Raw genomic sequence first — 25,931 nt, forward strand, 5'->3', positions numbered from 1 at the left:
GAACCAGGTGGGATTTGGGGAAGTTGATGGAGAATCCCAGGTCCATGAGCAGTTGTGCGGTCTTCGCTGTGTGCTCAACGGCAAGCTCCCTTGTCCTTGCTCGGATGAGCCAATCGGCAGGTAGGGGTAAATGTGGATCCCTTGCAGGCGCAGCCGCGCCGCCACTGGCACTAGGCACTTGATAAATACCCTGGGCGTCGACTTGAATCCGACAGGCAGGGCCTTGAATTGGTAGTGCCGTCCCTGGACTACGAATCTGAGAAACATTTGGTGTCCTTTTAGAATGGGGATGTGGAAGTAAGCATCCTCCAAGTCCAGTGACAATAGGAAGTCGCCTGCCTCCAGCTGTCCCAGCACGTGCTGGAGGGTGACCATCCGGAACTTTTGGGCCTTGATGTATTTGTTTAACCGACGCAGGTCCAGGATGGGGCGCCAACCGCCTGTCTTCTTTCTGACCAGGAAGTATCTTGAGTATACTCCGGAGCCCCGGAGCTTCTTCGGGACAAGCTCGATGGCCCCTTTCTTGAGCATCGCCCTTACTTTTAACAGCAGTTGTGGGATGTGATTTTCCTTTCTGGCCAGGGGAGGAATTTGGGGGCACTTCTTTAGAAATTCGAGAGTGTGCCCGTGGGCCAGGGCATCCAGCACCCAACGGTCGGTGGAGATGGACTCCACACGCTGACGAACTTCGCCAGCCAGCCTCCCACCGGGGTGCTCAGGTGGGGGCCCGATGCCACTGCTAGTTCAGTCCTGCTTGGAGGCAGCCTTGCCGCCCTGGCCTCCTTTGCGATGGTGACGGGGTCCTCCTGACTTGCTGCGCCCTCTGTAGGCCTCTTATGACGAGGAGCGGGCTGCCTGGCAGTACATCGAGGAGTCACAGCTGAATCCTTTGGAGGCACCTTGCTTGCCTCCGGAGTTCCGAAAGGGCGGCCGCCGTTGCTGCAAAACTACAGAGGCCCGAGCCGTCTCGGTGTCGGTCTTGATGGCCTGAAGTGACTCATCTACTGTCTTTCCAAACAGGTTGTTCCCGTCGAAGGGCATGTCCAGAACTCTTTTTTGCACGTCCTGGCGGAAATCTGTTGCCTTGAGCCTTCCCCGTCATCGAAGGCAAACACGTTGCCCAACTGGCGGAACCCGGTTTCCGCGATGTCCGTGGCCACCATTATGCATTATGGCGTGGTCCGATGCCACCTCACCCCTCCTGTAGGATCCCCAGGGCCTCTGCCCTCTTGTCGTCCAGTAGGAAGTCCAGAATGGGGGCGATCTTATACCACAACTCCCTGTCATAGCGGGCCACAATCGCTATGGCGTTGACCCCCTTAATTGTCATAGCCGCGGACGAGATAACTCGTCGTCCCATGGCGTCCAGTCTCTTTCCCTCGCCGTCAGGTGGGGAGGTTGAAGTTGAAGCCGTCGCCCCCGCCGCTTTCTTTTTGCCCGCCGCCGAGACGACCAAATCCGGGGTTCGCTGCGCCCTAATGCACAAAGGGGCAGAATGAGGGACCCGGTACTTCTTCTCGTACCGATCCCTCTTGGCAGGCTTTGTGGACGGGTTCTTCAGGACAGCAAGTCCCTCGTCCCAGATGTCGTCAAGCAACAGCATCGTGAGAACAGTCTTCCTCTTGGCCTTGCGCCGTTGATAGAGGAAGCCTTCCTTCTTCTGTTCTGGAAGAGCTCGGATGTCCTGGAAATCATGGCGTGGAAGGAGCCAATTTCGTCTGGCTGGCAGGCCCGAGGGGGTGGTGATGGAAGGCCCATCCCGTCTTCACCACTGTCATCATACGCCCCCGTTGTGGCTGTATCTGATCCCGTGTCATCCCTAGGATCAGGGGAAGGAGATGAAGGCTGAGCGGGCCTTGAGGCTGGAAAGGCGGGGTGGATGAACTCTCCTCCGCTTGTTTGGAGGGCTTCCCGACGGGCCCGGCTCTGCTGGGTCATCCGTTGGGGGTAGAGGCAATCTCATCCTTATCTCCGTGCATAAGGTTTGGATTTCCATCAAAATGGCCGCCGAGTTTTCTCGTAATGGCTGCGACGGGCGCGATGGTTGCTCCTCTTCCTCGGGAACCTCGTCAGCACCACTGTCGCTCTCTTCGTCCGCCTCCTCGGGGTTCCTCCCGTGGGACCGGACCTCCTCAAACCTCTTGTTGAGGCCTTGCACGACTTCAACCAGCTCCTCCTCTGAGGCTGTATCCGTGTCCGTGATGGCCACCACCCCCCCTCTTTTTCCACCAGGGTTTTCACGGGGGTCTTATTGATGGGCTGAAAAGAGGATTCCCTCCGCGGTGGCAGAGAAACTCTTGGCCCTGAGGTCGTCTCCACTGGGGTAGCCTCCACAGGCTTCGCCAGGGCCGTCATGTCTCCCTCGATAGAGGCCACAGCTGGGTGAATCAGGGCCTTCACGTCTTTTGGCATGCTTGAGGCCTTCACCTTGGAGGGAGGGACACCGCCTCGCTCCCCCTCGGCTGTCTCAGTCGGGATCGACTGGGGCTTCTCCAGAAGCTTACCCGAGATCTCTGACATTCTCTTCCCCGAGCCAGAGCGTTGGCTCGTGGTTGATGGCGTCAGTGAAAGTGCACCCTGCCTGGCAGCCGAGGAGCCTGACCGTTCGGCGCTCCCGGTGCCCGCGTACTCGCGGTGCTTAGCCTTCTGTTGGGCCCCTGTCGCCAGAGCGCCCTCAAAGGACTTAGAAGACCGCTCAGACCTCTTCTTCTACCGCTGGGCTCTTTCCTTCCAGCCAGTTGGTGAGGCGGATCCGTCGATCCCTCATGGTCCGCTCTGACATGTTCTTGCAAAACGCACATTCCTTCTCCACGTGCGTTTTGTCTTCGTGACGGCAGTAGAGGCATCTAGAATGCTCGTCCTCCTTGAACACATTCTGTAATCCGCATCCAGGGCAGTCCCTGAACAGCTTGGATCCGGGTGTCGAGCTTCCCTTATCCTGGGCCATGTCCACGGGGTAGGCCACAAGGTCTTCTGGAATCTTCCAAGAAGCATACTCGACGAAAACATCACCCTTGAGGGGTGTAGAAAATTCCAAAACGGGTCCCCGTTGATCGGAAGTAGAAACAGTGGAGCTTGAGGCTCGATTGACTGAAAAATTAGATGAAACTCTTTGAAAATAATCGCAAAATGTAGTAAAAGCTTGAGAGCTATAGCACAAGGACTCCCAACACTTGAACGTGCAGTAAAAATCTGAGGATGGCTGCCAGGCGAGGGGCTTAGGGAGAGGGCAGTCATTAGCTGGGGGCAGTATGACCCAGAGACCAGTGATTGGTTACTACTAAGAAAGACAGATCAGAAACAAAACTGATACTGATTTTTTCTTTACCGAGGATTCCCAGCCCGACGACGGGGAATATTCATGAGCATGTGAATCCATGCCAGACCCCATGCTGGAGAAATAGTTATTTACACATAAGTTTCCATTTGTTTTATTTATTATTTGGAGTTTTTGGACTTTACTCCATTTTTTGTACATAGTTGTTAATGTGTGGTTTTGCTTTTTCTCATGTTATCATTTTTACTGAACATTGGACATTACTCCGGGTTTCTTTTTTTACATACTTTACTTGGCCTTTCTTATTTTCTGTTCAGCATGCGGTAATGTTTTTTTTCTTTTTCTTTTTGGTGCTATTGTAAATATATTTGAAGGACATGGACATTTTTTCATTGCTTTCATTCATTCATGTGCATTTTTTGATATTTCATTTCCAGTGTGTATGATCCGAATACAGCTGTAAAACATAATTTTTTTTCATAACTCACAGTCATTGTTTCTCACAATTTCTTTTTTGCAGTGTGCCGCTTTCTGTTTAGTGTCTCTGGTACTGACCATTGTTGGTCATGTGTGTGCTTATTTGCATGCATGCGTCACGTTTGCTATCCATTTGCGTGCTGAATATACACATGCGGTTGACCAGTGGATGATTGTGAAGGGGGAGTTTTGGTTTGCACGCTCAAGTGCCATTTGTTTTCACTTGTGCAGCATCACTGTGTATTGTCCCTCTCTGTATTTGTGAGGGTGGTGGGTGGGTGGGTTGACCATGGGAGTGGTACATATTCACGATATTTGCACATGGTTTGCTTGATGCTGGGTAACACACAAGTTGTGCTTTGCCATTCACCAGCATGTCTTTGTGCAGTTATCATTGTCTCTGGTGTTCTGCATCTTGCATTGGCATGCAATATTGACATTACTTTGTTCTTACACATTGGCAGACCAATGCAGCAGTCATGGCATGTACTCAATCAGAACTTAAGTCATTCCTCTTTGCTTTTGCTTTTGGTACTCCTCTGCCCTTATGAACTCCTGTCTGAATCTGCAATGGTCACCTGGCTACCCTCTGAACTTGGCCAAAGATCTCCTCACCCACCACTTGCACACCTGCACTGCCTCCCTGGCATCCCCTTAACATGGAGTGTTTTTATGTATGCCAACAGACGCCTACCGGCATTTCACACCTGCTGACTGCACTTAGGCTTGGACTTGACACCAGCTGACCACAGTTTCTTTATTTTCTTATTTGTTCCATTTGTTATGATGTCCTTCACATGTACTGCAATGCACCACCACCCCCCTTTTCGCCTTCCCCACTTCCCATGGACTGGCGCCATCTCAATGTCACCTGCCCTAACAAGTTTGTTGTCTCTGTCTTCACTATCTTCACCGTCCCCAGACTCTTTGGGCCTTTGGACACTTGTGTATATGTGCATTATGAATGACATGTCATTTGATAAAACGGCATGTCCTTCACACAGGTGAGGAACAGTAATGTGTTTATTAGGTTATCTGTTCAGATGATGTTGGCTCATTGAGGCTCAGGCCGTGACACGCCTGGGCAGTGCCTGTTCATGTGGCACACATTGAGGGTGCTTAAAATTCTGTCACTGTATGACTATATATACATGGTGATTATTGACATGACTTTGTCACATAGGCTGCAGGGCCTCACTTTACCATTCACTTGTGTGATGTTTATGTTGGGATATGGTTGCAGACAGCAATTGTGTTTGAGCAGCTGGCCCAGGTGTATACATTTGTTTCTGTTTGCAGGATATATTTTGACCAGGTGGTTCATGGTGGTGTCACTACACAGCAGTCAAGGTGCTTCGACACGCAATCCATGGAGTGAACGTGTGTCACTATGTCAGCATCCAGCATGCAGGTGATGTCTGGTCTGGAGGGGGCTGCCTGGAGGGTGGCGTCAAGGGTGATGGGGGCTGGGGTGGGGGTGTCCCATGTGGAGGGGGCTGCCTGGAGGGTGGCGTCACGGGTGATGGGGGCTGGGGTGTCCCATGTGGTGGGGGCTGCCTGCAGGGTGGCGTCACAGGTGATGGCGGTTGGGGCGTCGCATGTGGATGGGGCTGCCTGCAGGGTGGAGTCACGGGTGATGGGTGCTGGGGTGTGCCATGTAGAGGGGGCTGCCTGCAGGATGGCGTCACGGGTGATGGGGGTGTCCCATGGGGAGGGGGCTGCCTGCAGGGTGGCATCATGGGTGATGGGGGTTGGGGTGTCCCATCTGCAAGGGGCTGCCTGCAGGGTGGCGTCACGGGTGATGGGGGCTGGAGTGGGGGTGTCCCATGTGGAGGGGGTGGCCTGCAGGGTGACGTCACGGGTGTTGGGGCTGGGGTGGGGGTTTCCCATGTGGAGGGTGCTGCCTGGAGGGTGGCGTCACAGGTGCTGGCGACTGGTGTGTCCTATCTGGTGGGGGCTGCCTGCAGGGTGGGATCACGGGTGATGGGGGCTGGGGTGTCCCATGTGGTGGGGACTGTCAGGATGGTGGCGTCACGGGTGATGGGGGCTCATGTGGGGGTGTCCCATGTGGAGGGGGCTGCCTGCAGGGTGGCGTCAAGGGTGATGGGAGCTGGGGTGTGGCTGTCCCATGGGGAGGGGGCTGCCTGCAGGGTGGTGTCACAGGTGATGGAGGCTGAGGTGTCCCATGTGGTGGGGGTTGCCTGCAGGGTGGCGTCATGGGTGATGGGGGCTGAGGTGTCCCATGTGGTGGGGGCTGCCTGTAGGGTGTCGTCACGGGTGATGGGGGCTGGGGTGTCCCATGTGTAGTGTCCTACCTGCAGGCTAGGGTGATGGAGCCTGGGGTGTGGGTGTCCCGTCAGGAGGGGTCTGCTTCCAGTGGATTGGTGCGGGTATCGCAGTGTGTTTTGGAGAGATTACCGTGGGGTGCAGCCAGGGAAAGCGCAGAGTTTTCATGCAATTTGGTTGGGTGTGACCTGGGTGCGTTCTGAGTTTTCACACGATTTGGCTGGTGTGTGGCTGGGGTATGTGCTGTGTCTTCATGTGATTTGGCTGGGGTGCAGCAGGGAATTGCAAGGTGTTTTCACGTGATTTCTCGGGGGTGCGGGTGGGGATTGCATGGGGGTTTCACTCGATTTCGCTAGCGGGCTGAATGCTGGTCCAGGGATGGTGCGTGGGCTTGTGCCGTGTTAGGCATTTCACTTGCTTTTTACTGCGCATGGGGGCGTGTTGGGGCATTACTGGTGCAGCTTAGTGTTCCTTGTGCCACGGCTACTGATGCCTTGGGAAATCCATGAATACGCGTGCCGTGCAATGCTTGCACCTTTTCCACGCAGAATTCTATTAATCGAAAAATTTAACTTTTAAATGAGGTATCAGTTTTACTCTGCATTTTAGATTGTTTTGGTAAAAATAAGTCTCAATCAGACAGCAAATAATATAAACATTCGGCCAGTTTTTAAGATATCGGAGGAACTGCTCCAGTCTCACTGATTATGAGACCCAATCAGGACTATTGGCTAGAAAACGAACACAACAAGGGTATCCAAATCGCGCCATCAAACAAGCCCATAAGTGGGCCAAGAATATCCCAAGAGACATCTCTTTGGAACAACATCCGAAACGCCAAGACCAAAAAGATACCATCACGGCAGTTCTAAGCTTCTCACCACTGGTTAATACCATCAAAAAAGAAGTGCTGAAATTCTGGCCCCTTTTAAATGTAGGTGAACAGAACTTAGAAAGACCACGTTTCGCGATAAAAAGAAGAAAGAACCCACGCGACTCCATTATACATACCTACAGAGAACTCCCCGAGCATGAACCCAATACACTATGGGACCAAACAGCACCCATGGGTCACACCCCCTGTGGGAACTGCAGTGCATGCAAAAATACTACAAGAACAACAACAATAGATATTGGATGGAACTATCCGTGGATACAAAAATCATTCACGAATTGCAATAGCAAAAACGTTATATACCTAATTACCTGCCCGTGTGCGAAGAAATACATCAGCATAACTACAAGAGCAATAAAAACCGGACTGGCAGAGCACAGATCATGCATCCGCACCAAATAAATGACTGCACCCATGGTGGAACATTTCATCAAGGAACACCATGGTCCGACTGACTTTACCTGGACCATCCTTGAAAAAATCATGACACCAAAGCAAGGCGGCAACGTACACAACTTGCTCTACAGGAGAGAACTATGGATTTTCAGATTAAGAACAGACAAGGAAGGCCTAAATGCGCCTACAAGTTGGCAGACTCTAGCGACCCTGTAAATACCATGAAGAATGTATCATGCAACGTTCCTGTGTTTCTCTCTTGATCCCTTAATTTATCTGATATGACCCTTGATGACCACTTTGTCTGGACCAACTTACTCTTCTTGAGACTCTTTTGTAATTAGGTGTGACCTGTGTCCTCCGATTCACTGGACAGTTTGGATTCTGAGTTCCTACAAGTCTGTCTGCCTTTTTACAAGTATTTTTTACAAGTATCTTTTCCCTTGTTACAGCATGCATTCTACACAGAAGCTGATCTATCTAAATAATTTGAAAATGTCTGCTGTTGATGATGTTTCCAAACTGAGCCCTTCATGTTTGTTCTATGTCGTCAAATCACCATCCTAGGTGCACTACAACCCCCAGAATAAAACTGGGCCTTAGGGAATATGTGCATGTCTATATTTACACAGCCTGGGCCTCATTACAAGTAGGGCAGTAAGGGATACCGGGCACCGGTAAGGAGACCGGTGCCGGTAATCCCTTACCGCCCTACTATGAGTTCCCTTAGCGGGTCCCTCCTTTAACGCCTGGTCTGACCAGACGTTATGGACGGGACCCGTTAAGGGACTTCAGAGCTAGTAACGGTACTGCAACTTGCGGTACCGTTATTAGCGCCTTCCCCATTCCCATTGAGCCCTATGGGGGCTAAATGGGAATGGGGAATGGCTTTTTCAATGGGGACTTACCAATCCCGCAAAGGTCGGACTACACCAGTAAATACCCATTGAACCATACCGGTGCCGGTCCCGTTAATGGAGGCAGTCATGGCGCAAATAGCGCCATGACTACCACCAATCTCGGAATGAGGCCCCATGTCTCTTGTTATTTATTTGTTTTCTGGTGATGTTGTTGATGTTTCTGATCCATTTGATCCCTTTACAATATCCCTTGACTGTTTCCTCATGATTGTAGGACTAATCCATGAGTTCTTGTTTTTGCCAACATATACATGTCATTAAGTATTTGCTTTAAATCAAACTATACATCCCTGATTACCCCGGGGACTTATGAGTTAATCTGTTCAGTTATCCCCACTTTGCACGCATCCTGCCAGCTTTCGCGTTTGCTTTCCTTTCTGCTCCATCCTGGTCGCACCACAATGACCAGAATGCATTTGTTCGAAAAAACATACACAACACCCTTTTGGTCCATTCAGTGCGCCAGCGTTCATTTATGCGGTCTTAACTTCTGTCACATGTAGGCATCTTGACAGGGTTGGCCCCCCCAGCCCTGACTCACGGATTAACAGGAGGGACTTTTTTGCCCTTCCAAAATGGCGTTCCCAGGCACCGGACTTGAACTCCTCCATGTCACGGTTGCCGGGCAACAGGATTAACATAACTCAGAGCTTAGGCAGCAGCCTCTGCGTTAATCACCGCAAGGCTGCAGCTCCCTGCTCCACACGCTGGACACGCTCTGCAGAGCAGACTGCAAGGTAAGCGTTCCGATAGACAAACGTAATCAAGAATGATCTTCTTAATAACCTTCTGACTACCATATAGACTTCAATTTTAAATTATTCTCTATCAGATAACCGTGTGATGAAATAGAACTGGTACCTATATGAGAAGAAAGACAAGTTTACCCTCCATGGCGCGGTGAGCTAAATTCTGCCTTTTTTGCCATTTTTCGCCATATTTGCAAATTTCCGTGTGTCGTACTGGTCTGATCTGCCTTGTATAAATAACAGACTTTGATTTTGCTTTAACTGCTAGAACCACTTCAATAAGCAGTTTAAATCCACAGTTACAAGACTGCACTAACTTATTATGGTTTTACAATTTACTGAGGATTGTTCTTCATTCTTGGACGCTATGTTAGCAATGCCCTTGAGACATGCTAACTTTGAATAAGCACTGATCATTCTCAAATAGTCCCTAAATAACTATGTAACTTACTAGTTTGCCTAGTGGAGAGAGTTAGTTCACAAATTATTTCTCTATCCTCCCAGGTCCTCTGTTGAAACGCCCTACTAACAGCGACCAACTCTAAACCCAAATTGTAGGCGAAGTTGCCTCTCCTCTTGTTCCCACAAGACTGTGTGGAAGTGGGAAGAACCATGGAGCTGGCAAGTCGCCATTGCTCCCTATGTGACTTTCAGTCATTATTACTGCACACAAGACACAAGCCTTACTCAGAACTCTTCTGTGTCTCCCCGCCCTACCCCAATCCCCCTTGCCCCTCCCTCTACAGGTGGGGAACTTCAACTATTTTAAGCAACTTACTTTTGATTTACAATTGGAGCAGCCTTCAAAAGATTTACCTGCTCCTCATTTCTTTGGCCCTGAAGAAAATGGTTCATGTTACCTTGCCACTGAAACCGGTAGGCCCTCCATCAGCCAGAGAAAAAGGAATTGCCTAATACACTGGAAAGTGGCCGAGGATTTACCTTTTTGAAAACTCCAAAAAGGGATTTCCTTTCTTTTGTAATCCTCTGAGATACTCCACATACTACTATTCGCAGAGAACAAATAGAACTATGGATTCTGGTTTAGTACAAAAGGGGCTTCTACAAAACCGAGACAGCTCGGTCATCATTTGCTGGTGGTGCCCCTGATTTAGTACAGGCAGCACCGCCAGCACCCTTTACCACTCATACTGGATGACATAGGACAAAATAAATTTGATATGTTTCCACTTGCCATCACAGTATACACATGCTGCATTTAATATAACGCGCTTTTAAATCTATATTTTTTGCACTTTTTTCTGTACCTCAAAAACCCTAGTATAAGGGCAACCTCTCCTCTACAATAGGTAAAAAATGAAGGAAGGCGAGGCGCGCTCTCCAGGTCCTGGTCAATTAAACCTGTTTCAAAATATATATATATCTGGGTTAAATCCCAAAATGAACGAACACGTTGCTCAGTGTTACCAGGGTTAGATCCCTTCAGCTGCAGTTCTGTTGTCTGTAGTTGTACTCCTTCAAGCGCTTTCTTATCTCAAATAATCATCAGGAAGGCTGAGTTTCATTAGCAGGTGTTACTGATTAGTCAACAATTGGGATCTAACCCAGTGAATTGGACACTTTTAAGATTTAACCCAGTTATATATTTTTCCTTCTTCAGGTGGTATATTGGCCAGGAATTGGAGTGCGCACCTCGCCTCATCTTTCTCCTCTACAATACACAGCCCCCAGGTGCATGAAACATCAATAGAACATAGGGTACAGGCAGTTACGCGGACCCTTTTCCCAAAAAGAACTCAAATAAGGGCAAAAACTATTAAAAACAATCTCTGTTTATATTAGTTGCTGTCTGATTGCATTTCCTGAGACTCCACATGTGTGAAAATACCGAATAGGGTACATCTCAGGTGCCATACCCGACATGGTCCAATATATATATGTACTTTGGTAAAAATAAAACATAATCAACTCTAGTCAGTAACATTGAACAGTAATGAGTTCCATAATGCTGCAATAGGGCTACATTTTTATTAATGTGTTGTATACTCTAAAATACACAACACAGACAGTCATTGAGTTCACATTACATTTAAACTGGAGATCCACGTTTTCTTTGCAGAGAACATTTGCAATTATGATAACGTATAAGTGAATCCAGTTCTTTGTGACTTTAATTCTGTGGTGTGCTGTGTTCCTTGGAAAATAAATGCACTCTAATAGATGAGTCATAGTTCTCATTTGATTATCAGCTTTGCCCTTTCAAATAGTAACTCAATGGCTGAAAGAAAATATATAATCTACTGGCTGTATTTATGTGAAATCTGGCTTCGAAAATAACGGCAGTCCAAAAGTTACTTTCACCATATATACAACATGTTGGCCGTATGCAGATTTCTTATTACTTTGTAGCTGCATTCTATGTGAACATGGCAGCAAGCAGAGTGTGCAGAAACCTCCAATAAATGACAGAATATAAGAATGTCTCTTTCTTCTCTGGCTCTGCCAGGAACCTCTTACATGTACTTTATTTTAGGCCTAATTTTTGCTGTAAAATGTCTGACACATTCCCCCCAACATCGGTCTATTTCAGTTCCAGCACCCCTACAAGAAGCCTCTATCCTTGCAGTACTTGGTGGCATTCAGGGCAATCATGTACCATTTCGGAGAAAAAGGCACTCTGTGTCACAGCATGTCCTGGGTCAGTTCTTCCCTCACCGGAGACCAGCTGTGGTGCCAGCCCCCTCATCCTACATAGGATCACCCTGTGAAGGGGTGGCCTCTGAAGGTAGTCTCTGACATTGGGATGTCAAGTGCTAGGCAGTTTGTCAGTTAACCCGCCACCACCATGGACATGCCTCCCATTTAGTCATCATACCCCTACTACAATAAAACACCTACACAATCTGTTCTACCATCTAAAATATGGGGTGCCCAGGTGCCCAAAGCTAAATCTTCAAATGGAACCAGTTAACCCATTATCTGATGTAAGATTAAAATCATTGCCTATGATTAGCTAGAACAATATAGGGGTTCCAACACATTATTCTGCAATTAATCGAGCTTTAGGATCCGGTATTTTATATTTTGAGTATTTATTGAGCACAAAGTGGAAGAAACAGTACAGGCAAAGTCGGTGGAGGCAAAAGGCATACATTAGATGGATGAAAGGATAACAGTCCACATATCATAGCATTCATCACCAGCATAACATTTAGGGCATCAATAAATAGTTAACATTTAAAGTTAGGGCTGAACATCCAAAAGTGCAGAGAGGGAGACTGGGGGCAGAAGTGAGGCGGCCTTTAAAGGATGGTCATCAGGAGGGATGCTGGGTTGGGTAGGATCAGGGGACAGGGGTGTAATGATGATCCTTAAAAAGGAGGGTCTGGATTTCTATCTTGAATGCATGAGGGTGGGAGCAAATCTCAAGTGCTAGATATGAGGTTCTGCAGTCAGAGAATGCTTCTTGGGTGATTCATTCTTTTTCATGTCTGATGCTCTAGTCTGGCTAGGCCCCACCAGAGACGGTGTTTTTGCCTGCCAGGTGGGAGGGAGTGTGAATGGTGAAAACTGTGTATATGTTGTCTCTGGCTTTGAAGGAGATGTGTGCTTTATGGTCATATTTGCAGAGACCTTTGAGGAGACTAGTAACAGGATGGAAAATTACATAATATGATATTTTATTTATAGTGCGCCCATACACAAGTGTTTCAAAGCGCAACAAATGGTTCTCGGAGGTGATAGGGTGGTGGTGAAGAGTAGGCTCGTGAGAAGACAATGGACAGTAGGCTGGATCTAAAGCTGGTGTCTGGCAGGGTGGGCTTGCTTTTCCACATAAGTGACAGTTTGTACTGTGCTATCTGCGATTTCCTGGATATATGTGTTTTAAAGGAGAGGTGGCTTTTTATGTGGCATCCCAAACACTTGGTGAGGGTGTGAATTGTGTGGTGAGGCGCGAGAGGCTCCGGTCGAACATCCAGTCTGTGGTTCAGTTTGAGGTAGGCAATGGACATCCAGATCTGGATCTGGGTGAAGCAGGCCTCAAGTTGGTGGTAGTCTTTCATTGAGGATATCTCCCAGGTAAAGTTGTTTTGTAGTCTGTATACTGGTAGATGCTGTAACTGGCAAGGAGGATGCTCATGGACTACACAAAGAGTTTGAACATCATGGGGTGAACAGATGGATCTTATTGGGCTCTGCAGCTGAAGGGTAGAGGGGTGCTCTGGAGATATCCATCTGGAAAAACGGACAGCATTTATTTGGAAGGAGGTGAACCAACAAAGGATGTCCTCTATGATACCCATAGCCTTGTGAAGTATGTTGAGGAGGGGTTGATGGCTGATCATGGAGTACCAGGAGGAAGGGTTGCACACTGTCTAGGATGCAGAGTCAACCGCTCTGCTGTATCAGTGTGAAGCTTGAATGATAGGTTGGTAGGAAGCCATGGGAATCGCTGTGTGCTTCAAGTTGGGTGGCTAGAGCCCTTTCAAGGAGCTTGCCTACGGAAGGAAGGTGCATGATGGGGGGTAATTGCAGAGGTCATCAGTGTCAAACATTGGCTTTTTTGAGTGAGGGGGGTTCTGTCCGATGCGGAAGGTGCAATTAATTTAATGTCAACAACTAACCACAAATTTGGGGCAAATTATATTTGACAATACATATGTATTTACTACTGGAAACATTCAAACTAATAGCTTACATATTGATAGATTCTATGGAGACATTGTTATACAGGGGTTATAGTTGGTGTGAAGTAAAGAAGGAAATAGCAGATTTATGGCTGCTTTTATTTGGCAGAACTTACAAATAAAGTTTTGATATCCTCTTGGAAAGGTTTTATTGCTCATGACTCCTTTAAGAACATTTCAACATCTTCTTTTCCCCAACTTGCTAACTATCCCTGCTTTATTCCAAGGTAACATTCTCAAAGTAGAACCAGCAAATTATTATCTTCCCAATGAAAATGAAGTAATCATTTGGGTGATCTTGTGTGTTTTTGGCCCCCTCAATCACTGTCCCCCAATGCAGTTAGGACCATGTATCTATTTGCTATGGTGGGCGCTGAATAGGTGAGATCTAATAGGTTCTTTAAAGCTGTTCATAAGCTCAACAAGAATGAAATGTCTATAACATTGTCATGTGCCATAGTGATTTTTAGGCAAACCCACTGTGGTTTTTCCATGACTCTTTCTTTTAATATTTTACTAATGCTCTGAAACTTTCCCTATGCTTTCCACAATGCAGCTTCAGGTCAAAATTCTGTACTTCTAAATCCAGGGCGTCTCCTTCTCAGCGGTATGAAACCCCCAAAACCTTCAATTTCTGTCTTTGCTTTTTTCACAGTCTTTCAGCATCTGTCATCTTACCAAACATTGACAGCTCCTAAGCCAACACACAGCCTCACTACTGAGACCAGTTGTGTCTTGTCAGCTCCCAAAAGGACAATCCCATAATTCCTGGCAGTACCACCAGCGCCTCTTCATCCTCAGGCAACCCCATCACCTGAGCTCTTGACGGTTTCCTCGCCAGTGGTTCCCTGCCCTCTCCTCTCTCCCAGCCCACTGCCTTCAGGATTCAGAACCACCCCAGAAACCAGGGTTCTCTGGTACACAAGTCCACCTGGTATCAGCCCACTGAAATCAGAACACCCTCTACTAATAGCACTAGGCCCTTACTACACCATGCTTTAACAGCCTCCATCTTGACTCTAGGTCTCCACTCTCTCCTCCCCAATTGCGTCTTTTCACCTTCTTGCAGCTTTCATTATTTCACCATGGTCAGTTCTCACTGGTGTCGTTGCTCGAATGGTTTTCCACTGTTCACATTCTCAGTTTCTGAACTCTGGTCACTTGGTTTAGGTAGGGATGTTATGCAATTTCAGCTGCCATGTTGGATTTCATTTGCAATGACCCCTGGACCCGTTTGATCAAAGGAACGTTTTATCTGTTTTTCTAGCTTACAAAGGGTAACTGGCTGGGTTTCCGCTTCCACAATGGGCAGCATGAAACTCAGGTGTACTTTTTTTTATTTGTGTTTGTGATGCTAGATGGAGACATTTCACCACATACGACAGTGCCTACAACACTACCTGCACCTCTAAGGTCATAGTTTACAAGGGTCAGTTTCTTGTTTGACTGGCATGTGCTGATGTATCAGTGTGTGTGTTGTGTCTCTGTGTATGCCTCCGGTGTTCCCACAAACTTAACAGGGCTGTCACAAGATGTGGTGAGGCCTGAGCAAAACATATGGCGATGCCCCCTTTTGACTTTTTGCACTGGGCCAGCGGCGGCACCTACGCAAACAGGAGAATCGAGAAATCGTCCCTTGAGTTTGTGTGGAGGAAACCAAATGTGGTTTATTACTACAATTGCAAATCAACTGCAGCAAAGTTAGATGTCTCTACTGAAGAAATGTTTATGCCAGACTAATTTTTGTTATCATATGCATAAATATATATAGGATGGCATGACGGCATGTGGTGCGTGACGTCAGCATCTCGAGAGGATAGCTCATGGGCAACGTGCTCGCCTTAGAAGCAAGACGACAGAGCACCACAGGTTCGATCCCTGGGTCCGCACTTAGAAACCTCTGAGTATTAAGCGCGTTATTAATACCCTATCATATTATATCACTACGGAGCACTCTGCCCTTGTGTGTGCATTAAAACACACATGATACACAGTGACAAATAGAGGATGTACACATTATGCAGGATCAACAGAGCAAAGTGAGGGAGCCCAAACCAAACAAGGGTTGCGTGAGGGGGTTTCTCACTCCCAATAACACGTTTGAAACATTGGGTTAAAATTATGCATTTTACAGTACTTTCTTTGCAAAATTGGGTAGAAATCCATACAGTTTGTAATTGGTTTTGTGTGGAAGCACATGGAAAAACCCAATAGTTGAAAGTCACCAACCATGCACAGAAACATTTTCCCATACATTTCATGCCACCTTTGCACACAACATATGTTAATATAAAAATATATTAATGCTGGTTGTTCATATGTATGTCCATGCAGGCTGCAGCAATATATGCCATTATTACCATGTACGAACAGTAAAAGTGCCATGCCACAGAAAGTATGTCCAGGCTAACTGTGCACCATAAGTGTTATTGCTGGCTAGATTGGCCTAAATTCAATGTGGGCCAATTTAGCAAAGTAGTAGGTTTGCTTTAACCTCGATGCATTGTCCTGTGTTTCAAGGGTAACGCAAAACAAGCATTGGCAACGCTAACACTTTGGGCTTTCATGTAGGCATGGAAAAGGCACTGCTTTACTGGCCGTTGATGGTAGCAGGTGCAAAATGGTTTGAGTACTTGAGCATCTAATAGCAGCGCCTGGCATATGCCTAATACTTCAGCACAAGCCAAAACTGTTGGCTTTGCCAATGTTTGTTTTTAAAAGGACTTCAGTGAAAGACACACAGGGTGCTTTTAAATCAAGTGGCTGACGGTAGAGCTGGTCAAGACATTTTTATTACACCAGTACCGTGTTTACAACTCCAATTAAGTAATTAACTCTCAGAAGACTCCTTTGAGAAAACACTTGTAGGCACGTTGAGGGAAACATTTGATGGCAAGCTTGATTAAAGCTAGCTCGAAGAGTTCCAATGAGGAGGTATTTTCGGTTGGGAGGGCAGGAACTGGATGGGAATTTCCATAAGGATTACCATGCCCATGAGAAGTAAATGGGTGGGCAAATAACTAAACAACATCTACAAGCTGTGTCCCTCCTGATATGCCATTTGTCCCTATCTGTACTCAATGCTGTCATTGGGACGGATCTTCCCAGATCCGGCAAACAATTACTCACCAGAATGCTGTGGTGTGCTCGTGCTTTAAACTATGTTGGGCAGGGATTTGAACTGTGGTAGCTAGGTTCCAAAGTGACACACTTCCCTACACGACCACTTGAGGGTCAGAGCAGGAGCCCTTAGAAATTCCTTGGCAATGTTGCACTGTACTAGAAATATTGATGTGCTTTTCTGTAGGTTTAAAAGGGGTGCAGATTTTGAACTTTGCTGATGATAAATCCTCTGAGGGGAAGAGGCAAATGTTCATGGCGCCGCTGGACCCGGCCCCTTTCCCCTACACTCACTGCCACCACTGCCATTAACTTGGTGAAAACCCTCGGGCGGGGGTCAGTCCAAATGGCAATATGTGAAACTGATAATGAGAACTGCCTACTGCAAACTGGCACATGAAACTAAGCATCCTGAAGGTCCAATGATACCAACCACTCTTTGGAGTTGTAGAGCCTGAAGAATCTGAGAAAGGGTAACCATCTTGAACTTGTCCTTTCAGAGGTACTTGTTCAATTTTCTTAAGTCCAAGATGGGCCGCAATCCTCTGTCCTTCTTGGAAATCAGAAATTAAGGGGAATACCAACCCTTGTTCCTCTTCGCTTCAGGTACATGTTCTATTGCACCTTACTCTAGCAGGGTTAAAATTTCCTGCACAAGGAGCGGATCTGGAATTTTGACAGAGTTGTATCCGTGGATGATCTTGAGGCCTTTTTTGAAAAGGAAGGCAGTAACCTTGAGCTACTGTTTCTAGTGCCCATGCATCAGAAGTAATGCCCTGACATTCGTTCAGATACTGAGAAATTCTGCCTCCCTGTGGGTCAAGGCCTCAGAGTGGCTTAGAGGCGGCTGCAGCACCGGCTGAGGGTAAAGTTGCTGGGGCTGATTCAGCACCCCTTCCTCGTCCACCTCGAGCGAATCTTCTTTGGCCCCTTTGTCCGGCTTGTCGTCTTCCTCTTCCAATTGAGGAATAGAAACAAAGGAACCTACCCCTCCAGGAAGATGAGCCTGAATAGGGTTGTTGAGGTTGTCTTATGGTGGCGCTAAGGGATTTAGCCTCCGCCTTCGAAGTCTGCAGCTTCTCCAAACTCTCATCTGCCTTGCTGCCAAACAACCTCGAGCCATCAAAGGGCATGTTGAGCAGTCTAGTCTGCACATCCGGTGCAAACCCCGACTTCCTCAACCACGCAAATCTGCCTAGTACTGGGCTAGCAGCCATGGAACTGCTGATGATGTCAGCAGTATCCAAACCTGACTGGAGACATTCTCCCATTGCCTCCCTACCATCTTTAATAATCGCTAGGAAGCAGTCTCTTTCTTCGCCTTCTGGGATGTGATCAGCTGCCATCGCAACACAGTCCCACAGAGTAAAAGTGAATCTAGTTAGAGTGCAAGTCACATTGGTGGATTTTAAGGCCATACTGCCGGCAATAAAAACTTTACGTGTCCATGCATCTATCCTCTTATCATCTCTATCACGGGGGATAGAGGTATAAGCCGATTGCCTGGTTGACGTAACTGTCTGAACTACCACATTTTCAGGAGTGGGATGCTTGGTCAGGTATTCTGGGTCAGTGCTGGAAGGCCTGTACTTCCTTGCAAAGTTTTTGTTAACCGCAGGTCCAGCTTCTGGGGTCTCCCAATTAGCAGTGACATTTCTCTGCAGGGCCATATGAAAAGGCAAAAGTGGGTCCTTCTGAGGACCCTGGTCTGTTTAGGCCAAAATGTTCCCAAAAAAAATCTGAATGCGTGATTTGGCATATTTTCGGCTGTTCGAAAAATTCTGAACTCCCGAAAAGTTCGACCAGATCACGCATTTAGTGCTGGGAGCTGCGAGGGTGTTCCCCGCACCCTCGCTCACTATATTTCGAGAGGGGTTGCAGGAGTGTCTCCTGCAGCCATCCCAAAAAAAAAAAGGCAGTCCTGGGTAAAAAAAAGGGGTATCCCCTGCAGCTGTCCCTCAGTCCTGAAACCTGAAAAAAAAGAAAGGAAAGGACCTTGCAGCGCCCCTTCCTGATCACGAAAGTCAAAGGGATTAGGCGTTGCAGGGACACAGCGGGTCAGAATAAAAGGTAAGTAGGGGCGTGGGGGTGTGTTGGGGGTGTGGGTTTGGCCAAGTGTGAGATGTTCAGGGGTAATTTCTCTCTCGTACATTTTTACCTCAGTCATTCAACCCCAAATACCCTTAGTTGGTCATGTCATCTTGTTCATATGCAGCGGAAGGCCTGCTCTACCCCATAAACTCAGTGACTTTACTCATGAGCTAAAAGGTGAATCTGCATGCTCAGAGGGGTCAAACCTGCCAAATTCCAGTTCAGGCGAGGTATCCAAACCACTAGCCGACTGGAGATTGTCAACCAAGTCTCTAATTTTTGAGTCATCAGAAATTACCTCTTTTGGCACATTGGGGCTGCCAAACTCCAAACCAAAAGGAGGGGAATCCTCCTCAGAGGGTTGTTCCTCCTCATGAATCGAAGACATTGAGCCTCATTACAAGCATGCCGGTCCGGTAACAATGGTGCAGGTAAGCCGGCACTGTTGTTACCAGACCGGCACACTCCGAGGCTGCGTGCGGCTGCAACCCCCCGGAACGGCAGCCGCTCGCAGATTTTCACATAGGCACCGGCACCGTTATTTGCGGTTCCGGTGCCTCCATGTTCCCCATTCCCATTGAGTACTATGGGACTCAATGGGAATGGGGAATACAATTTTTCTGGCGCCTGACTTCCCGGACCGGTGGGGTTAGAATACCCTGCTGTTACCGGCAAGCCGGGTGCCGGAGAAATTCATGAGTCTGCCAGCAGCATGCCGGTTTTACCGGCACGGCTACTGCCAGACTCGTAATGAGGCCCATAGACTTAAAGAAGTCTTTTTTAGGGGTAGGTCTGTAAACCTTATCCTGTATGCCAAGAGGCTTTGACAAAGTCGGAATAGTCGTCAACAGTGTCGAAGATGGCTTAGAAAATGGCGCCCGGTTTACTTGGCGTTGCCTTCGACTTTGCCGTAGATACGTCTGACTCCGACAGAGTCAACAAAGTGGTCAAGGTCTTCAACGCCGTTTCTTTTTCTGGAACCAAAGAAGAAGGACTCAGTTCCCAAATCGTCAACACTCTCATCGGGTTGAGAACTTTGACGTAATGCCGGCTTTGTGCACAGCTTCGAAGTTGTAACCTTACACTTCCCTTTGTTGTCCTTCGGAGAGACCGGGGCATGGCTCTTGTGCGTTTCTTTCGACGGGGTCGAGGCCGCATTCTCGAAAATACGCATCATCTCCAACCGAAATGCGTCCCACTTTGTCTGGGAATCGGACTTCCTCGGGCCTCCGGTTACTTCTGTAGAGGAATCACTTGAAGATGAAGGAGACCTATGACGTCTCTTCTTCGCATTCTTTTAGGATGAATATGAAGATTGCCACGATCGACTCCTCGATCGGGACCTCTTCGATATTTTATGCTCAGAAAAGTCTCTAGACTCGCCAGACTTTTTCTCCCAGTTCGAAGAAGACTTCGAAGCTAACGGCCCCACCACCAGTTTACATTTACACTCCCTGAGAGCTTTCTCGGTCATGGCCTGACCGGATCCACAGTCGTCGGTACGGTGCCAGGAGCCCAGACACCACAGGCAGACGCGATGAGGATCCGTGATGGACATTTTTGATCCGCAGTCGTGGCATTTTTTAAAACCCAACTTTGGTGTCGACGGAATAGATGATGAAGACATTTTTCTTACGAAAAACTGAAGCGCACTGTAATTGCCTGAAGCGTAAGCTCGGAAAAACTGAACTGAAGCCAACGGGCGGTGCATGCGCTATTTATGGTGATGATGACATTGGCGATCGACGGAGACCCTCGAGGGACATCGACGCGACGACACCGGATACAGCGCCCTCTGTCGAGAACATTTTTTTCCTGAACCAGCGAAGATGGGGAGATATATTATCATAAGATGATGACTACGAGGGAAAACATTCTTTAGATAGATAGTATACTTATATGCATACACTTATGGCGTGCTCATCAAACACACATTCTTGGATATTATGCATATGAGGAACACACCAAGATTTACATGTGGGTCACTAAATCTGTAGATTCACTTCATTATAGTACAGTTTACTATCAAAGTCGGGATGCTCAGCCATTTCATGCAGACATTCACTCCAGGCTGTGTCTCAGCGCTAAAATAAAAGACAGGCCTGCCTAGGGTTCTGTGCTTACCCACGTGATTAAACATAACCAGCCAGGATTTGTAAAGTTCAAAAACTCAAAGAGATACCACCATGACACATTACTCTGATTGACACACATGACACATGAGTTATCATGCGAATGTATTTAATATGACCCCCTACCGTCTAGGGACTCTTATTCTCATCACACAAACTAAAGAAAAAGCATTCATAATATAACATAACATAATACCTATAAACAAGATTGTAGGTGGGCAATGAGCATGTTTGAACAGAATAATATTATAACAAGTGGTAGTTTTATTTCAGCAGCATGTGTAACCTTTATGTCTCAAGGTGTTATGCTACACTACACCACACTAAACTACAGTACACTACACGCCATCAGTCTCCATGCACTCAGTGAGCAGGGCGGGAGGTCGGGGGGGTTAAGGGCAACGAGGGGCAGAAAACAGGAAGGCTGTCACAACATTACTATCGCTACACCACCGCATACAAGCGGAAGGCCCTCCTGGCAGGGAGCACAATGGCCTTTAGTGGTCCCAGCACACCCTCTACATGGGGGGCCTCCCGAGAGGAGTAACACTGTCAAGAGCTGGCCTCAGACCAAAACGCCACAGTCTACAGACTCCTGCTAAGGAGCCAAACGTGCTTGAGCTGTAATTCCAAGACACCTTCATGCATGGGTGAAGGTTGGGGACGGGGATCCCCAGCACAGACCATCACGCTGCAGGCTGAGTCCGGAGGGCCAGTTTGTTTGAGGCTGTGTGGGAGTGGATGTGGTATGGGTGATGGTTTGAAAGATCCTATGGGGGAGACTAGGTAAGGGGTTTGGCGACCAGGTGTCTGAGGGTGTGGGGTGGGACTGACTGCCACCGGCAACGAGTAGAGAGTCATGGCAGAGTCACAGGTCGATCCCTGCAGAAAGCACTGGCAGATACTGCAAGGGGACTGCACAGCCATCAGCTTAGAAAGAACAGCACCCCAGAGAATTAGACTCAGGGGAGAGCCTGGGTAAAGGGGAGGGCAAGAGGGCTTGGAAGACATTCCAACCCCAACACTCGGGTGATATGATATGCCATTTATAACGCGCCTATACACAAGTGTTTCAAGGCTCCTCAGAAGGAGAATCAGAGAAAACAAGGAATCTCAAACAAGGGGAAATGAACGAAGGGAGTTAGGGGAAAACAGGGCTTTGGGAAGTAATGGGGAATCTCCGATTGGGGGTAGGTAGGGAATGCGGTATGAAACCTGGGAAAGAGGGATGGAAAAGGGCGGGGATAGTAAGAAATTGGGGAACAGAAGGGATCAGCGTAAGAAAAGAATCTGGAATTTAAAAGGGTGGGGACACTGTAATGCAGTGGGAATTGGGCCAATGAGGAGCAGGGATTGGACCTTTAGGAGCTGGGAAGGGGATGAAGCTGGGCAAAGTACTGGCGGGGAATATTCACGTAAGGAAAAGGGAAGAACGCGAGGGGGACAGGAGAACCTTTGTGGGAAAGGAAGAGTAACAATTGGGAAAGGCAAAAAAGAAAAGTGGGAAATTAAAGTGGGAAAAGTAAAGTGGGTAAAGTAAAGTGAAAAAAGTAAAGTGATGAAGGACCATGGGCAGAGAAGGATGGCTAGGGAGGGACGGGCCGTCGACAGGCATGCAAGGCCCTGAAGGAGGGGGGTTAGAATGCTACGCTCAGTGCAGAATCCTAAGGCGTGGCGGAGAAACGGAACACCTGTAAGAGAACCCCCGACTTTACTCTCATTTCTGTATGGGGGGTGTGGTCACTAAGGGAAGAAGGGAGTGAGAATGTATGACTGTGCAGTATGTCAGGACGGGCCCCCAATGCAGGATGTCAGCGCTAAGGGGAGGGTGTTGCGGGGCCCCGGTCAGTTTGCCCCTCCTGCCTTCCCCCCCCTTGTGACAGCGCATCACAAGTGCACTAACTCACCAAAAAACTATGGCTTGCAGCAACTGCATTGCCCCTCTTCACCAAGCAATATCACACATCAACTGTACTACCACTCTTCGCAAAACGGATGCCACGCTGTTACCAAGTGCTGACACTTCTGCCAAAATGAGACTATTCTGCGCAATCCATCAACTGCTGGCCTTCCGCCCGGCAGTGAAAAGTAGTATTCTAACAAGTGTGAGAGTGCGCCGCAAATGTCTAAATAAAAACTTTAACCCAAACTAAGCATACATCGGGATTAAAAGGGTCAAAGGTTTGCTACCTTTTGGAGCCTTGCTAAAAAGTATTTTAATTATGGATAATTATCTAGCATTTGCATCAGCCTTCAAGATCAATTCCATATTACAACACTGTTAAAAAACAATGGTTTGAAATGAAAAATGAATTCAAATATAATTCCTTACAAGTTAATACACTAAACTAGCTTTTGCAACAAAACTATAGCACATATGGACCAGCCCCAATTAATTAGGCCTTAAAAACAAAGTCTGAAAATATGTTGTTTTCAGAAAGTGACATTTGAAAGATCGCTGAATAATTCCTCTCCTTCTCACCTCCTCCTACGCACATACGTACATAGGCGAACACACACATAAAAAGCATTGGCTGTCCAATTGTGAAAATAAAGTGTCTAAACAAATGATGGTACATTTAGAAATAGCGGACATCGAAGTACAGCCACCATTTTGTATGCTTAAGGAAGCAAACGACATAGTCAAAAATAAATGTCGTAGCCTTTTGGATTTGTTATGTACGAACAGGCTCGTTCTACCGATTTAGGGGAATCCGCTGTAAAGAGTCCACTGTACTTAAAAATGCGGATCAGTGAACCCCTCAGCGAGGAAGGGGACAATCAATCCCCTGCAGAGCAGAGGGAAAGTGACCAAATACTTTCCCTTTACGGGGTTAATTCCTAAACATTAACACACACACACACACACACACACACAAAACCAAGAGAGGATATTTTCTTCTAATAGTGTTTTGGAAAACATTAAAAGATGTGCACGTCTTAAACTCCAAGAACCAATTCAAATGTTTTCCCTGGGACTTGCTGTACCGAAATAGGTCAATTTATCTTTAGTTGTTTGCTATTTTTCATCAGGTTATATAGTGCAGTGGTGATGTGTCCAGCCTACAAACCTGACAACTGTGGTTCGATCCCTGTGGTCGGCTTTAATGCATATACCCAGAGAGGACATTCAATGTTTCTCATTTTAGCTTGGGGCGGAAAACCCATTTGAGAGGCCAAACATGGCCCACTGGCAAATGGTTATCCCAGGGTAAGGTGCCGCATGATCTTGGCGCGCAGGATAGTTCTTCTGCTTTCAACTTTAAAAAGACGAGTCTGGCCCATGGTTGCGGTAGCACTATGTCCCTTACCAGTAACAAATTTGCAGGTATAAGGGCAACCCCTGCCATAACCCTGGTGACAGAATAAATCGCTAGACTCGGGAAGAAAACAGATTTATTTCGTTTTGGCAATAAATTGGTGCTTTAGCGCCACCTCGTCACCCTTAAACACAAGGGCAGGGTGGCTGAGAGGAAATGGCGTGCTTCTTGTACACCCTCTGACAAACTTGCCTGCCACAAAGACAATACCGGCTCTCATATCCAAGCCCGCATCTTGGCAGCATCTAATAACTCGGCTGAACTGGCCAATCTTGCTGCAGTCTCTACCTCTCCTGTCCCTTTCCAGGCCCTCTGCACAGCACTGGGTTCTCACTTCATCTCTAAAGCCCAGGACATCCTGTCCTCAGTCTCCTCCTCTCGCCTCTCTCCCTATACTCTCTGCTCTTCCTCTGGCCCTTCTGCAGCCACCCATCCACCTTCCTTTTCTGCCTGTCCCCTGTTCTCTGCAGACAAGGTTTCTAGACACGTCCGATCTATGAAAGTCTCTTCAAAACAGGTTCACCCCTGTTCCTCAAAAACCATCAAGGACCACATTGACACAATGGCTCCTGCTCTGGCTGACTTTTGCAACCACTCCTTCGCCACTAGAGTCTTCCCATCCCCCTAAAGCACTCCCTTGTGCACCTTCTTCTAAAGAAACCCTCCGCCGATCCCTCCTGCCCGGCCAACTATCGCCCAATCTCCACCACTCCCTTCCTGGGCAAGCTCCTGGAGAAACTGGCCATCTCCCAGCTTAATCTCCACACTGAATCTGTTGGTTTTCTTCATGACCATCAGTCTGGCTTCAGAGCTGCCAGAAGCACGGAAACTGCTCTCCTGAACATCTGTGAAAACCTGCTCACAAACAATGACTCTAACACCCCCTGTGTCCTCATCGTGCTTGATCTCTCTTCTGCCTTTGACACTGTCAACCATGCCATCCTGCCAAAGTGTCTCAGTGATAACCTAGGTATCATCAGTCAGGCCCTGACGTGGCTGACTTCCTTTCTCTCAGACCGACCCTCCCAGGTCCAATTTGGGTCCTTTCTCTCTGCTATCTTTTTCTCTACCTGTGGTGTCCCTCAGGGGTCTAACCTTTCTCCCTGGCTGTTCAACCAATACCTGGCACACATTGACCAATGCATTGCCATTCTTTGCCCCAATTTTCAGTGCTATGTGGATGACACACAGCTCATTTTCAGGATACCTTTGCCCACCTCTTCCCCTTCCCTCATCTCTGACTGTCTGCTATCCAGGATTGGTGTGCCGCCATTGACCTCTGCCTTAATGCCAGTAAGACTGAGATTCTCATCAGCACACTCACTCCCTCCTTTCCTGCAGCTCTCTGGCCTGCCTCTCTTGACCCTCTTCCTGCTCCCACCTGCAAGGCTAAAAACCTGGGGGTCATCTTCGACTCCACACTCTTTCTCCCCTCACATCTCGGACGTCTCTAAGAAGTTACACTACCAGCTGCACCTCCTCAGAAGTATTCCTCCTTTCCTCTCCTTCCCCCAGAAGCTCACTGTCTCCAGAGCTCTGGTTCTCTCCAGGCTGGACTATTGCAACAGCCTCTTTCTAAATCTGCCTGCTTCTGCTCTACGTCCTTTGCAACTCATCCA

The 25,931-nt window shown here is 47.7% G+C and overlaps 1 protein-coding gene and 1 long non-coding RNA gene across 7 annotated transcripts in view; one reads left to right on the forward strand and one right to left on the reverse strand.

The window, feature by feature from the left end:
• VRK2 (VRK serine/threonine kinase 2) overlaps positions 1 to 25,931 on the reverse strand; it is a 711,103-nt gene that overhangs the window by 366,867 nt on the left and 318,305 nt on the right. The gene's annotated exons all lie outside the window — the stretch shown is intronic.
• The window catches only part of LOC138467794 (uncharacterized), a 328,988-nt gene continuing 311,935 nt past the window's right edge, over positions 8,879 to 25,931 (forward strand). The window contains exons 1-2 of the long non-coding RNA XR_011268143.1: positions 8,879 to 8,988; positions 9,084 to 9,151. This is a non-coding gene — a long non-coding RNA (uncharacterized lncRNA). The remainder of the gene's footprint in view (positions 8,989 to 9,083; positions 9,152 to 25,931) is intronic.

Source organism: Ambystoma mexicanum, chromosome 4q (assembly GCF_040938575.1).
Source record: "Ambystoma mexicanum isolate Mex_15411 chromosome 4q, UKY_AmexF1_1, whole genome shotgun sequence".
Taxonomy (NCBI): domain Eukaryota; kingdom Metazoa; phylum Chordata; class Amphibia; order Caudata; family Ambystomatidae; genus Ambystoma; species Ambystoma mexicanum.